The sequence below is a fragment of the Macrotis lagotis genome, unplaced genomic scaffold (genome assembly GCF_037893015.1).
Source record: "Macrotis lagotis isolate mMagLag1 unplaced genomic scaffold, bilby.v1.9.chrom.fasta BILBYCTG115, whole genome shotgun sequence".
NCBI lineage: Eukaryota > Metazoa > Chordata > Mammalia > Peramelemorphia > Peramelidae > Macrotis > Macrotis lagotis.
In genome coordinates this window covers 127,540-144,844 of record NW_027422022.1, presented here as the reverse complement: position 1 = coordinate 144,844, position 17,305 = coordinate 127,540, and the positions used below count along the sequence as shown (strand labels likewise).

Sequence of the window (17,305 nt, the reverse complement as noted above, 5' to 3'; positions counted from 1 at the left end):
TCCCAAGTCAAAGAGAAAATATTACAAACAGCCAGAAGGACACAATTCAAATATCATGGAGCTGCAGTCAGGATCACCCAGGACTTAGCAGCAACTAGATTAGAAGCTCATAGTGGGGGCGGCTAGGTAGCACAGTGGATAAAGCACTGACCCTGGAGTCAGGAGTACCTGGATTCAAATCCCATCTCAAACACTTAATAATGACATAGCCATGTGGCCTTGGGCAAGCCACTTAATCCCATTTACCTTGCAAAAACCTAAAAGAAAAAAAAAAACCTCATAGTGCTTGGAATATAATAAATATAATATACCAGAAGCAAAAGAGCTTGGAATGCAATGAAGAATCAACTACCTAGCAAAAATGAATGTCCTCTTCCAGGGAAAAAGATGGACTTTCAATGTACCAGGGGAATTTCGAGTGTTCCTGTTGGAATGGCCAGAGCTGAACAGAAAGTTAGGTCTTCAAATACAATATTCAGGTGAAGCGTAGAGATTGGAGGAGAAGGGGAAAATATGAGGGACTTAATGATGATTAAACTGCATGTATTCCTGCATAGAAAAATGACACTGATAATACTCATATGAACCTTCTCAGTTAAAGCAGGTAGAGGAAGATTTTATTGTTTAAGCACAGGAGAAATCTGAATTTGAAGATAAAATATGCTATAAAATGGAGTCAATAGAAAAAAGGGAAATGTAATGTGAGAAAGAAAAAGGAGAGGAGGAATAGGCCAAGATATTTCATATAATAAGATTTTTCTTTATTACAATGAGCTAATGCAATGATATAGAATGGGGGAAGGCAAGGCGGAATGAGGGAATCTTCATTCTCATCAGAGGTGGCTAGGAGAGGAAACAGCATGTATACTCAATGGGGTATAGACATCTGGAGTAAGGAGCAAAGGGGGGGACAGGGGGAAGGTGGGATATGAGTGATGGAGGAGAGGATGGACCATGGGGATTAGAGCGGTCAGATATAACGCATTTTCTGTTTTACTTCTTGCAAGGGGCTGGGATTGGATGGCCTGTCCAGCAACATAGGGCCAGGTGGTTTCTGGGTCTATGGGGTGGTGGGGCATCCAAAAACATATTAAAAATACTATTTTCAGTTTTTTCAATTTGTTTTTTACTTCTCATAGTTTTCCTTTTGTTCTGATTGTTCTTTCATAGCATGACTAATATGGAAATATGTGTAACATGATTGTGCATGTATTACCTATATCAGATTACTTCCCATGTTAGGGTGGGGAGGGAAAAAACTTTACAAAAATGAATGTTGAAAACTACCTTTTCATAAATGTGGAAAAATGTTTTTTTAAAAAGACAGAGAGAGAGAGACCTTTGAGTTAAGTCCAAGTTAATCATTTTCCTTATAAGGAAATTGAGGCTCAGAAACAGTATCTTTCACCTTTTTTTATCATGATTTCCAGAAAGTGACATCAATGATTTTTAAAGAAAAATTTTGCATGTAACAATCACTTCTCTCTTACATAACTGGTCCATTGTACTTAGTGTCCTTTTTCTTTTCCTTCTTTGGTTTTTGCAGTGTTCAGTGCTCTATCCACTGGACCACCTAGCTGTCCAATTACTGTCCTTTTTCAAGTTATATTTCAATGGAATTGGATAAAGAAATACAATGAAACAATATAATCAATTATTAACTATCCAAGCTAATAAAGTAATATTTTTAAAGGTAAATAGCATAAAGATACAAAGAGAATTGCTTATTACTACTGATTTTGGATTGGTGAGAAGGGAAAAGTAGGATCACAAGAATGTGCATGGTAAGATGAGATCCTAGGAAGAGTTGGGCAATAATATCTCAAGAATTTGCCATCTGGTTGACAGCTGAAAGTGGCAGCAATAGTAGCCAACATTATATATAGCATTTAAGGTTTGCAAAGAGTTTTACTATGTTATCTCATTTGATCTTCCCAACAACCCTGTGAGGTAAGTAGTATTATTATCTCCATTTTATAGATGAAGAAACTGAAACAGAGAAAAGATTAAGAACCTTGCCCAAGGTCACATAGAGAGATAAGTGTCTAAGGCAGGATTTAAATTCCCTGGAAACAGACCAAAAATAAAAATGGTCAAATACACTTTTAAGGTATTAAAGTATTTCTATGAATACCTGTATATTACAGACCTTGATTACTCCATTCATCATCATTCTTTTGAGTCTAACAAAGATGTCTTAAAACTTTTAAAATTATAAAAGAAAAAATAAAAAGTGTAGCTAGGTGGCACAGTGGATAGAGCACCGGCCCTGGAGACAGGAGTACCTTAGTACCTGAGTTCAAATCTGCCCTCAGATATTTAATAATTACCTAGCTGTGTGGCCTTGGCAAAGCCACTTAACCCCATTGCCTTTCAAAAATAAAATAAAAAAATAAAAACAAAAATTTTGAAAATTAATTTTTAATTTATTATTATCTTTTCCTACCCTCATTGAACATTTCCTAGCAGCAACTATTAAAAAAAAGTAAAAGAAAAGCAGTTCCACAAAACAAATAATCTTATCAACCAGGTCTGAAAAATTGTACCCCCATAGTCCTCCACCCCCTGCAAAGAAGGAAAGGAAGGACATTTTCTCAATTTTTATTTGAGGTTCAACTGGGTCATTGTAATTACAAAACATTCAATTTTATTGTTCTTTGTTTATGTTGTTCTAAGTCATCATGTACACTATTTTCCTAAACATGTTTCCTTTATATTGTAACAGTTCATTTAAGTCTTCCCATATGGATATGAAATCTTCATATTTGTTGTTTCTTTGTAATCTATTGAACCATTCTCCAATTGTCAGATATCTACTTTATTTCCTGCTCTGTATTACCAAAAAAAGTTTCACAATCCATAATTTTACATTTATGGTTTTTGTTTGGTCTTGTTCTAACATTTAACTATTGAATGGATGTTATCTCCGACAAAGTTTAAAAAGATCAAGGTCTCCTACTGCATCTGGTGCCACCTCCAGTCCTGACCTATGTCTTGCCCCCTGCTCTGTGATGAGTCTGAAGTTAATGACTTTGCATTGCTCTGACTCACTTAAATCCAATTCACTAGCAAGTCAAGACATCACCCTCCTGATGACATTGGTCATATTCAAAGGAATGAAGGATGAACAACAACAGAATCAACAAGCAATCAGTCATGTCTGACTCCTCAAGACTCCATCTGCAATATTACTGGTAAATATATAAAAATATGTTTTGCCATTTCCTTCTCCAATTCATTTTACAGATGAAGCAAATAGAGTTATGACCCAGATTTACACAGTTTCTAAATATTTGAGGGCAGATTTGAACTAGGGGAATATGAGTTATCCTCTAGGTTCAGAACTCTAAGGAAAAGGAGTTAAGGTTTAGACTTTGTTGATCTCAAAGGTCTCTTTCTTAATTAAATATTTTTTTCCAATGATATAAAACACATTCACTTTTTATGTACTGTTAAAATTAGTCTCAAGCACTTATTTGAACTCTAAGCCATGCAATCCATCCAGTGCATCACCTAGCTGCTTTTTCTGTCTTTGATCTCCTTGGACTACGAGACCAAGTATCAGACTAGATTTTTGCGAATTGAAGCTAGTAATTAAATTCAACACCCCCCCCCTTTTCTATAACAGGAAACAAGAGGAACAATATTTCCTAGAAAGGCTTCTTTGTTGTTTTTTCAATCTGTTGATATTACTGTTTCACCTAATAATGCATTCACTGATACAAAGTAGATGTTTCATGTACAGTTAACATTTAGAAGTGAGTATTCATCCTTTCCAGTTCATGGGATTATCTGAAATTCAGTTGGTTATTTTGCTCAGGTTGGTGAGGAGAGAAGCCTAATATGATTGATTAGTGCTGGGTATGGGGTCAGAAAGTTAGTTCAATTGACATCTCTAACACACAACAATTGTGACATCATGGGTCAATCACTTACCTTACTTTCCTTAAGTTTCAAAAGGTGTTATAGTATTTACATTATAAAGTTGTAGTAGGGCTATATAATGTTCCATTCAGGAAATTTCAAAAGTCTTAGTGCAGTTTTAGACCTTAAACTCTTAGGAAGACCTAAAAAAATTAAAGCTCTACATAATTGTCTGTTGTTTTTATTTGGTTCATGCCTGCCAAGAAGCCGCTTGTTCCTTCTTCAGGATATGTCATTCTACCTGAAGACCACCTCACCATTCACAAAATTCAAAGCTTCTCTTTGGAGAGATTTAGGTCTTATGAAAACCATGGTGAGAAGGTATACTCCCAATAGGATAGTACAAAAAATTATTAGGAAATTGTAATCAGCTTGATTTTTTTCCACATTTATTCAGGAATAATTTTCCCTGAAAATTTTGTTTGTAAATGATCCACACACCTCTGTTTGAAGAGTCTTGTTTTTCACCAACAGGTCTGCAATGTCAGTATGAACTGAGTTAGCTCCCCTTTTGAAGTACAGCATGGAGTTTGGAGAAGAGTGTGCTTCAAGGGGTGGGTCAAAAGGAGACTGAAAAGAGAAATTGCAAGTTTGTGAGCCTTTAATACCAGCCTTATGGATAGAACTAAAAATTTACAATCCCACAATAGTTATTCAAATATTCCCTGTTAAGGAAGTACACATTTCTAAAGATCTCTCACAAAAACAGTCCTACCATCACTATCTGAGAAAAAACATTGAATTGTGCACATAATTGTTTGCTTGTTGCCTCCCACATTAGGATGTAAACTCCGTGAGGGTAAGGAGCTCTCTTTTGCCTTTCTTTAAGTTCCCCATGTTAAGCATAGTAACTGACACATCATTAGCATAATAAATTCTGGTTAATTTGACTTACACATCAATGTGTCTACCCAGATAGATCTATGGAGCAGAGGGACCATGAAAGTTTATGTAAAAGCACTGAGAAAAAATTACCTAACTTCCAATAAAAGTTTTACAATGACTATAAGCCACAGTGGGTCACCCAAATAATATTTTTTATTGTTTTGGAACTAGGCAGATACTATTAAATTCCAGAGGATTATACGATTTGAAACTGGGGAAGACTCTGGGGGTGGAGTAGAATGAGAGAATGTTTGAGAATACTGAAGCCCAGAGATATTTAATTGGAAATTTATCCAAATCATAGTTCATGATTATTATTACTAACATTGTTATGACCTAGGTTTGTATTTGTCTGATAACTCACTATAACGTATTTTTTCCTTTATTTCAAGGTCGACCACTAACGTAAAATAAGGGGAAGAGCAATTAATAAACTCTCAATTATATTACCTTTTTCTTAAGTCAAAGTTAATGAAACCAATATACAAGGAAAAAATATTCTACTATCATTCAAATAATCATTGGATAAATATGAATTTATCACATGATACTTGGTGATAGAAAAATTTCAATCCTCAAATATATTTCCCTAAACTTATCAGTTTTCAAGATTTAAAATTGTAATGACCAATATTTGTAGTAGAGAACAGATAATCAAATATTCCTCTCAGAGAGGTGGAGCATCACAAAAGCAGACCATATATTAGGTTGCAGTTATTATATATTTTCCTTAAATGTTTATTATAAATCAATCTTAAATACTTTCTAGAGACTCTTTGCAGCATTCTGATATTTGTTATTGCAGGTTCTTAGGAAAAAACTCAGTGATATTTTATATTGCTGCTGCTGCTGCTGTTGTCACTTAGTCATGTCCAGCACTATTTGACCTCTTGGATTTTGTCCTTGGAGTTTTCTTGGCAATAACACCGGAGTGGTTTGCCATTTCCTTCTCCAGTATGTTCCTGGCATCATTTGTACAGGATTTTTACATTCATTTAAGACAACTCCACTAGAGAGACACTTTTTTTATGAACAATGGTAACAAAGAACATCAAACTAGAATTTAACCAAGTTCCTCAAAAAGTGTTCATTTCTGGTATTAACTCTCCTTAAAATGATATTGCATATATATAAATATATATTATATATCATATATATATATACACACACACACGCATATTTCATAATATTTAACTCAAAATTCATTAGGCATATTTACTCTATGCTCAATAGTAGAATTTTTACTATAATAAATACAGTCTCTTCCTAAAGACTTATGGTAGTTTTAAGTTTTAATAATAAAAATAATATAAAAAGACTTAGCTTTTAAAATTACATTTTTTCTTGTTACATATAAGGGCAATATTTAACATTCATTTTTTAAAATCTGACTTCCAAATTTTTCCCCTCCCTTCTTCCCTTAACTCTTCCCTCCATGAATGATAAGCAACTTGATATATGTGCTCATAAATGTTCAATGATGCAAAACATATTACCATATTAATAATGTTGTAAATAAAAACACAGACCCAAAGGGGGATAAAAAACCATGAAAAAAATAAGGTGGAGTGTTGCGTCTGGCGGAGGGAACTCAGGGCGACACCAATATGATGGATAAGCTGGTTCATTTGTTGATCACAGGATACCTACTTTTATGCTCTACATTTACGTAACCAATTACATAAGAGTTTTAGCAAGCATTTTTTTCACATGCATACCTTGTGTATGTCTTAGATGATTGTTTTGAGAACCAGTGTTTTGATAAACAGAATGAAGATTGTTTTGAGAACCAAACAGTGATTTGATAAACATAGTGCAGAAGGTAATTATCTCACAATGCACTATCTATCTGAGCCTGGGAATACATCTTGTTAGCTCACACATGCAGGTACTCCCTTATCTAAGCTCTGAAGTACATCTTGCTCATTAAAGCACATAACTATTTCTGTGTTAACCTTTCACAGCTCTTAGCCTGGAATACATATGGCACAACATCTCCCCCTTTTCGTTTAAAGGCCTGGGAGAGCATGTTTTCTAGAGACCTCTGACAACACAAAAGGATGCATGGTCCAAACAATAAGAATATATCAAATATAAAGCAAATTACAATTATAGGTTTTGCGATTGCCAAAAACCAAGCAGGTAATCCTAAAGATTTTAACCAATCCTTAAAGAAATCTTCATGTACAGTTATTTTATCAAGGTTTGATTGTAATTTTTTGATTTTAGAATAGACTGAAGCACTATTATCTGAAATATTAAAGTAACAGATGCCTTCAAATTCCTCACAACCATGATTATTTAATAAAAGCAAGAAATTTATTGCAGCTCTATTTTGAAGTGTAGCCTTGCGAATGCTCTGTACATCCATAATTCTGGAGAAATTAAGGTATGGTGTGGACACTAGTGCTAATTGGCCTGGATAACAAGGTCCTCCTATAGGACGCCATGGGATAGAGCTGTATGCCTTGTCTTCACATATCAAGAATACTCCAGAGGGTAATGACCTCAATTTGTACTACAAGGGGCCCCCGTTCTGTTTTTGATAAATTCCAATAATGAGAATGCCCTGATACATTAGGGAATTGTTCCTACTTAGGGGAATCCCAAGACACGTTTTCTTTAAAATACTCTAAACCTCCAAATATAAAAACTCCTGTAGCATTATAAATTTGTGGGGAGCTCACAACACTACAATGTGGGAGATGAGTGATATTCTCTTTTATTCTAGGGGGCACGCTACACAAGAGATTTATTTCCTGTGCTTCCTGTATAGTTGGTTTATTTAAAGCCTTTAATATAGCTCTTGATCTACAACTATTTTTCAGGGATGGCCAGATATAATTTTGCTGCTTATCACACATACATGCACAAGAACTATACTGCTCAAAACTCCGACATGTTCCCCTTAGCTGTCCATAGTACCCTTTCAGTCTCTGTTTGATGTTCTCTGGGTCCAGGGGGATCCCTATGAAGCATGTCTTGAAGGTATCACCAGCTGATTTTAGGGAGATACACATTTGTTGCTGTCCTGTAGCATTAGCCAGTGCGAGCCACATATTTTCTTGATGCTGTAGATACTTAGGAATCAGATGAGTCACAAGAGCCATAGCGAGCAGGATGCAAGCGCCAGCAGAAGAAGTATCATCTTTCAGGTGAGGTTTCACCCACTTTGCAGGAACCCACTGTGGTTTTGATGAATCTGAAACAACACACGCATAACCTCGTCCCCAGGTTAGTAACCGATAGGAATTGTCCCATTGGGCAGTCTTAGGATCAAAAACAGAGACAGAAATGTCAACATTGGCAAAGTGTGCCTCGTTCTTTGAAAAGTGAAAGTAAAGAGGCTTGTTATCTGAGATGGAGAGCCTAGGGTTAAGCCAGTTCAAAACATAAATCACTTTGCTCACTATGTTATGTGGTGATCCCCCAACCTCCCCCTTTTCTTTTAAAAACAAGGCTAAGTAGTTCTTAACATCCTGATGAGCCCTGTGAGCAGCGGTAGTGCCAGGCAGACCGAGGAGAATGAGACGCGGACAGGAAGTGGGGTAGGAGGGGGTTAAATCCTCCTCCCTCCTCTGCCAGCCCAGGGATGATTCACGGTGGCTGCCGAGTCAAGTCCTCATTAAGCAGGAGAGTCGTTGTACTGCAGTCAGGGCAGGAGGCAACAATCATTCTCGTCTGTGTCAGGGGCAGGTTGAAGGTTTTCTCCAAAGCCTTGGCCGAGATGAGCAGGATGCAGCAGGGGGAGGGAGCGGAGGCCCGGCAGGGGCCTGACTAATGGAGCACAGCAGGGCTAGAGCTGCGGGGCCCTGCGGAGCTCTGTGCTTGAGCCTGAGTGCCCAACTGCCGGAGGGCGGAGGGGCAGAACAGGATCGGCTTTCCTCCCCTCAGTCTGGCCCTACCCAGGCAGCGGAGTGCGGGCGGCCCTGGCCGCTGATCTGAAAAGCCTGCAAGAGACAAAGGTGGCAGTGGCAGCTAGAGGGCTCTGGGGTGCCCTGCCTGCCAGCAAGGAAGAGGGCTGGCAGCCCCAGAGCCCTCTAGCTGCCACTACCACCTTTGTCTCTTAACCCTTTTTCTGCTAGAGGAGGCACATCCGAACTTCCTCCAATAGCGGTCCTTTCAGCATTAGTCAAAGCAGGGCAAGCCCACAAACTTTCAATGTAATCATAGGCAATTTTGCACAGTGTGCCATATGGTTCTGCCAGTCTCTGGGCTTCCTTGTTCTTAGTTTGGACTGCTTCCCATAAGCTTTTCCCCAGCTTACCACATTTTTCCAAGGAAAAGAGTTCTTCAGTCTTAGTAATTATGACCTTATCTCTTCCCCAGTGTAATACCCAGGAAATTTCTGATCTAACAGGCAGGTCATATTTTTTCGATACGTCCTCTAAAGGTATTGAGCACGATGCACTCCGTGGCTGATGCAGCCATTCCCATCCCAAATTCCCTGACTCAGAGGTCAGTCGTGGCCACTTAAATCCGCTTTTATTCTAGCGCCAAGCTAGTGGGTGGGCAGCACTTCCCTACCAACTTGTACCGGGATGTCTTCTCCCCATTCGACTCACTTCCATCATGTCGGGGTCACCAGATGTTGAGTCCGGAGGAGGGAACTCAGGCCGACACCAATATGATGCATAAACTGGTTCATTTATTGATCATAGGATACATACTTTTATACTCTACATTTACATAACCAATTACATAAGCGTTTTAGCAAGCATTTTTTTCACATGCATACCTTGTGTATGTCTTAAGTGATTGTTTTGAGAACCAAAAAGTGATTTGATAAACCGAGTGCAGAATGCTCTATCTATCTGAACCTGGGAATACATCTTGTTATCTCAGACATGCAGCATCTAAGCTCTGAAGTACATCTTGCTCATTAAAGCACATGACTATTTCTGTGTTAACCCTGCATAGCTCTTAGCCTGGAATACATATGACACAACAGTGGAGAAAAGTTTGTTTTCAGGTGGGCTAGGTGGTGTAGTGGATAAAGCACTGGCCTTGGAGTCAGGAGTGCCTGGGTTCAAATCCGGTCTCAGAAATTTAGTAATCGCCTACCTGTGTGGCCTTGAGCAAGTCACTTAACCCATTTGCCTTGCAAAAAACCTAAAAAAATAGTATACTTTGAATTGTATTCAGATTCCATAAAGTTCTTTCTCTGAGGTAAATAGCATTTTTTCATCACAAGTGCTTTGGCATTGTCTTGCATTGCACTGCTGAGAATAAGTTGCAAAATCTCAAAGCTATGCAGACTTTTGCAACCCCTTTAAAGAAACTCCTCATGGAGTGTACAATCTAGAAGGAGCTGTATGAAACAAAAACAATTGAATTCCAGTCCTTTGCCATGTTTTGTTGAGTCTAGCCTCAAAATTTGTTTTGCATCCTCTTGTCTATATTCATGCAACCACTAACCTCATCATCTCCAATACTGTAAGAGTGTCTTAATTAGTTTCCTGGATTCCATTTGTTGCCTCTTCCAATCTATCCTTGACATAGTTCACAAAATAAGTCTTCCTAAGGCTAACACTATCTCTATCACTCCTTTTCTCAAAAATCTTCAAATTCCTTTTTGCATTTCTCTTACAAAACCCTTTTTCTAACAAAGGCCATTTGTTAATGCACACTTCCCTTCAAATTATCTTATATTTGCTCATCTACATGCTATACCTCACTGTTGTTCAGTCATTTTAGTCATATCCAACTCTTCATGACACCATCTGGGATTTCCATTTCCTACTCCAGCTTATTTTACAGATAAGGAATTGAGAGAAAAAGGCTTAAGTGACTTGCTCAGCTAGCTAATAAGTATCTGGGGCCAGATTTGAGCTCAGGAGCAAAGTCCTGACCATCAGAACTCTCTCGGCCACCCAGCTGCCTTAAATCCTCCTAGTAAAATGCAGTGTGACCATATGAGTAGTTGATTAATGTTTGTTGAATTGAATAATACTAGGCATAATGAGTGCATAGGAAGAGTACTGAATATCATGAAATATTTTAATATAAAATGGACTTAATTTCATTGCTTTTGTATTTACTCAAGTAAAAACTATTGGTACAGCCTATTGTCAGTAGCTGTCTAATAAATATTGAATTAGATATTAAGGAACATATCTGAAGATACAATATCTTATGGAGACTTTTTAAAACGAAGAACAGTTTTCTAGTAAACCATCATATGAGTGATAATGGATCCTTGAAAAATAAAGATTTCCACAGTAATTGAATGACACTATAATTCCCTTAGCAACAAATATGAGAAACAGATTTTTAATCACAATGCTAAATTGTGACTAATTCTTTAGACATTCCTTTACTAAAAAGGTCCTTGTTTCAAAGTAAGGGAAAAAGTACCTCTTTTGCTCGTTTTACTACTGCTTCAATTTCTCTTTTTACTGTATATAGCTCATTAGTAAGAGCTTCCAGCTTCTGATAGGCCCTTTCTTTGTCTTCTCTGGCTTCTGGCTCAGTGTAGTTTAATGTTGTTTTCAAATTGGTCACCTTTTTAGTTGCCTTCTCTTTAATTGTTTCAACTTTTTGAAAAGATTTCTGGAGTTTTTCAATGGTTTTGTCCTGAGGGGTAGGAAGAGAATGATTATGGTTTTGGAATTAATATTTAAAAAGCAAATAAAATGGGGGGGAATAGATATTTCCTAGTATTTACTAAGAGCAAGGCTCTGAGCTAAGTACTTTGCAAAATTCATCTCATTTAGAAATGGAAATTAAAACAAATATGATGAACCACCTCACAATCAAACTGACTAAAATGAGAAAAAGGGGAAAAGATCAATGTTGTAGAAGTTGTGGAAAGATTAGGACATTAATGCCCTGTTGGTGGATTTGTAAACTAATCCATTCATTCCGAAGAGCAATAGAGAACTATGCCCAGAGAACTGATTATAATGGCTCCATCACTCCTATCTTGAGAGGTATGCCGTTTTGTAAAGCTCTCTCTCTCTCTCTCTCTCTCTCTCTCTCTCTCTCTCTCTCTCTCTCTCTCTCTCTCTCTCTTTTGCAAGGCAATGGGCTTAAGTGGCTTGCCCAAGGCCACACAGCTAGGTAATTATTTAGTATCTGAGGTTGGATTTGAACTCATGTACTCCTGACTCCAGGGTTGGTGCTCTATTCACTGTGCCACCTAGTTGCCCCAAGTTATGTTAATAAAAAAGACCATGAGCCATTTATAACAATTTGTTTGCTCGCCCTCAATATTAATGTAAATCTCTTTATCTTATATTTTCCAGGAAGAACATATGAAAATAATGCAGGCAAATGGCTTGATTTCAAGCCCACTTTCTTAGTGTTCTTTATTGGGGAAATATCTCAAGGGATTACTGGGAAGTTTAGCCTGGAGTTGAAAGTGATTAAAAAGGTTAGGGGGTGGCTAGGTTGCATAGTGGATAAAGCACCGGCCCTGGAGTCAGGAGTACCTGGGTTCAGGTCCAAAACTTTTAAGGAAAAGATTGAGAAGTTATAGTAGGGAAGATTCCTTATTCTTATGACTGGGAGAAATTCCATATTTTCCTCCCTGGGTTGGGGAAGGGGGTCTTGATCCAATCTGCCATCTGGTTAAGACCTGAACACTAAACTAAATCTGGCTGAGGTGTGCCTTAGCCAGCCATGGGGGTGGGCAAGAGACATCAAGTACTTAAGCCTTAAAAGGAAAGAGACCCCACCACAGGCAAGATATGTGATTGGGAAAGGAAGGGAGTATAAAATCCATGTGTTAGGAGTAACATTTATTGAAAGGACTTCATATTTAATGAATGTCTCTGCTCTGGTTATATGGCCTAAGAGTGATGACTCTCACCATGTTTTTGAACTGGAGTTTTGGTCATCACTGTGAGGGTTTTAAAAGAAGGTTATTAGTTTTGTTACATTCTGACAAAATTTGTACAGAATGGGAGGAATTAAATAATAACCTTAGATTGTTAAATTGGTTTTGATTTTAAACTGTATTGAAACACCATTGAGTTAAAGGAAAGTGGTATTATGTTAACTAACAAGAAAATATATGTATATGTGTGTGTGTGTGTGTGTGTGTGTGTGTGTATTCATATACACATACACACATACATAAAACTAAGAAAAAAAACTGTGTTATCAGGGAAATTTACTGATTTTTGGGGGACAAAACTCTAGTTCAGTACATTTTTATTTTGGATGGAGTTTTTGGAATGTGAATGCTGGATTCTCTGTATAAAGTACTCGAAAGCTTTTATGAAACTAAACTGTTAGAAGTTTAGTTGTAATTGCATTGGGGTTTTCAATTTATCATGTGTATGAGATTGGATCCTTAGAGGATCTGGGTAAAGAAGTCTGGGAGACAAAAGTATGACGATACCAGGGTAGATATTTTGCTCGTGTTCTAAGGGAAATGAAATGTTTAAATAAGAATTTTATGTTTGATGTAAATTAACAACATATGTTCAATTTTAAAGAAGTTAAGAATGTGAACTTTGCTCTTGGTAACTGTAGAGAGGTGATGTGGGGGCTCTGAACAAATAGCAATTGTGTAGTCTCACTGTCAGATAACATATTGATGAGTAAGGCGTATTTCTCAGTTATGTCAAACTCTTTTGTAACTGCAAAAGGATTATATTTGCAATATTTAGTTAGCTCTTGTGAATATATGACATTTAAATACAGCATTTCTATAACTTGCAAATAACATGTGATTGTCTTTCAAATGCAATAAGTAAAATATTAAAAATTATGACCCCCTTCTGGGATAGCTCTGTGGGTTCATGAATAATGTGTGAAATGGAAGGATTGCTTGTACAAGGAAGTAATTTGTGTGGTATTCTTACTGTTGTTTTATTATATTGGAATTAATAATACGTGTTGCAAATTTGAAGTCACCTAAGATATCCTAATTGTTTTAAGTAATTCTGAAAAGTAATTTTGTTTGTTGGGGGCAGCTTGGTGGTATAGTAAATAGAGCATTCATCCTGGAGACAGGAGGACCTGAGTTCAAATTAGAATACAGACACTTAATGATTACCTAGCTGTATGGCCTTGGTCAAGCTACTTAACCCCATTGCCTTGCAAAAAAAAAACCCTAAAAAAATAAGATGAGAAATAGAGTGAACATTTTCAGAATTTTTACCCCTTATTTACTTGCCTCTTGTCTAAGAGGACATTTTATTTTTGAGTTCTAGCCATTCCATTTAGAATATTAGCTAAAAAATATATTGATGAAATGAATGAGTCTATATTAACTGGCTATCTCTACAGTTAGAGGTTGTCACATAACACATCAGAAGTATTAAATTCAAATTAAAAAATTAAAATTCTGTTTTAATTTTCATTGGAAGAAAATGTTTCATTATTAATTGATTCAGAGGTCTTAGTAATAAAATCAAAGATCATATCTGAGCAAGGATTCAGAGAATCTTAATTCTAATGACTTTTACAAGAAGGTTTGAAGAAAAGGAGTTGTGGGAGACACAGTCGCTTTAGTTATAGGGAGATGGACATCCAACATGGAGATCCAACAGAACATATTTTTTTTTGTATTTCAATGAGAGCATAGACTAAAACCCCAACCAAGTTTGCAGAAAACTACTGCAGAGTATTAGGAAGGAAAGGCTAGAAAACCAGATGGAAAAAAATAACAGTACCTGTCCCATCACTGCACTATTTTTCCAAGATGGGTGAAATGATGAATGCCTGACTTTTGGTATCATGGTCTCATGTTGTCCTTTGCTTCCGTTACCAACAGACTTTCCTGAATCTGATTGGCTTACAAACTGATGAGGATCTTCCATACCAGCATAAATGGAAGTGTCTGGTTCTGCAAGGAGCCAATATGTGTGTCACTGATGAGGCGATCACAAGGTCCACCTAGAGTCAATAGTAATGCCTTCAGACAGGTTCCACTGCAGTCTCTTTATCTCTGTTTAGCAAGTTTTCATAGGAGTTGCCCGCTTAAATTACTGCGCTACCTGAAGGTGGGTTTTGTTTCCAAAGAGATATTCAAAACACAATAATTAGATTGTGATTTATAGTAACTTGTGCATATATATATATATATATATATATATATATATATATATATATATACGCTTATATATGTCTATATGTATATTTATATATGTACTTATATATGTATACTGTGCCATCTAGCCACCTACATATAAAATAAAATATGAATAATTTGTGAATTGTATATATCAAATTATTATATTAACCCATACAATTGGATTATAGGCCTTGATTGTTGTTCATTCTTTGTTCTTAAGAGGACCAGTGATTTCAGGAGAGTGTTGACTTCCAAGTAAATTAGATTTAAGTCATCAACCTCACTCTCTCTTCCAGAGTCATCAGGGTTTGCTGATAAAACATAGATCAGGATGATGAGATGGCTGCAGATGCACTGGGAGATCTTGGCCTTTTAAACCGATGTCTTTTCCAGGTGTCAGTTTGTCTGAGACAACACCCATTCAGTAATAAAGGTTAGGTATGAAGTAAGGTAAAAGATTGACTATTTTGCCTTCATAAAAGAATCAATCTGAGAAGAGAAAAAAGACCCTCAGAATTTCTATCCAAAACAGAAGGTTCTTCTTAAATTAGGGTAGACTTCTGTAACTAAAACAGGTGATACCTGAAAGGAATTGCATTAGTCATTTATATCTTTGCTCTAGTTAATAAGTTCTTAATAACAAAATCTTCCCAGTCATGTAAAAGTTGCTGGATGAGAAGGGAGAAATATATAATCCTATCTGGGAATTTTATACTTTAAATTGGGATTTTGATAAAGCTTAATGGCAATCCCTGAGCTAACAGAGAGTTACTGAGTATCATTTTCCTTTTTTTTGTATGTTTATTTTTAAAGGTCAACACATATTTAGACAACTTAAATACATAGTTCCAACAGAAATAGTCCGGCAAATGCAGCAACGGTCTCTTAATATGTTCTCACATTCAGACGCACTGGCTGGGATCATGTGAGTTCTTTAAAATTAAAAAAAAAATTATTTTTATTGGTACACATCTTTCTTATCTGCAATGTAATCTACAATCTCTTGTGGACACATTAACTTTTTGGCAGCTGTGTCAGGAATTTCAAACCCATATTCATCTTCCATGGTCATTATAATTTCTACTTGGTCCAAACTATTCAAGCCCAGGTCTTTCATGAAATGGGAAAAGACTGAAAGCTTTTCTGGGTCAATCTTATCATACAGTTTCAAGACACAGAGGACACGGTCCTAAATGCTCTCCAGTGTCAGAGGGGGCATGTCACTATATCGGTGGCTCAACTGTAGGGATATTCCTGAAACTGCCGCTGCCCCCCTCCCCTTCATCGCCGCTGCCCCGCCACCATCAGAGCCCCTTAAACCCCACTGATGCTGCCCCTAAACCCTGCCGCCCCCTAAACCCTGCCACCATCGCCGCCACCCCGCTGCCATCGCTGCCCCTTAAATCCAGACCCAGCTGCCAACCAGGCCGCCCCCAGCAGCCGAAGCAAGGCGAGCCTGGGCTCTGGGGGTGGAAGGGTGGGGCTGAGGCCGAGGGCAGGCTTCGGACACAGACGGAGAGGACACAAGTACACCATGGCTATGCCGACCCTGACTGGAGTCTCAATATCACTCTCTAAAGGAAGGAAGGTTACAAAGAAATGTATCAAAAAAATCCCAATATAATTCAGAGCTTTGAAGTATAATGTCAATAATACAATAGTATGACTCTACATTTATAAGAACTAGAAAATCAGGAAGCGGCTTGAAGATCAAATCCTTTGATTTGGATGGCTATATATCTCTTATTTTTAACTATTTCTAAGGTAATCTTAAAAATGCTATAAATGCTTGAAAGTACAAGGATATGAAGTATTATGCTATATCTAGAAGATACTGAAGTGAGAAGTTCTTACCCTATCAGGCAAAGTAGAAAAATGAAAATCTAAGACCAATCCTTAGAAGGGTTCTGCATCTTATTAAGTAGCTGCAACTGCTGTGCCTGTAGAATGTTTACATTTCAAAGAGATGGTTGCTGAGCAATGACCTTGCAGGGATGAAATGACAGGACCACTTGCATTCAATTCAATTCAACAAATATTTATTAATCACTCAGTGGCTGGGGATTCAGAATTGAGTAAAACACTAAGGATCTGGATTCAAATTATAATTCACTATTGGGTGTGGGGACATGAACAACGTACTTCATCTCTCTTTCATCTGAGGTTTCTTCAGCTGTAAAATAAGAAGTACAGAGATGAATATGTTTGAAACCCTCCTAGCTTTAAGTTTGTATAAGTATCTTTGCCCTCAAGGAGTTTTCAGTCAATTTAGGGAGAATAAGATAATCAAATGGTTATGGTACATAACATAATAGGTGCCAAAGAGTTCAAAACCAAATGCCCTGGTTGTTCAGAAAAGAGAGATTATATGAATTTGGTAGGATCAAGAAAATCTTCATGGAAGAGGGAGAACTTGAATTTTGGAAGATGGGAAGACTATCAGCCAGATATAATGGCTTTTCATGTGGT

The 17,305-nt window shown here is 37.2% G+C and overlaps 1 pseudogene; it reads right to left on the bottom strand.

Annotated features, from left to right (window-relative positions):
• Nucleotides 1-16,890, bottom strand: part of LOC141504116 (coiled-coil domain-containing protein 170-like) — a 40,940-nt pseudogene extending 24,050 nt beyond the window's left edge.
• Nucleotides 16,891-17,305: the final 415 nt, after the last annotated feature.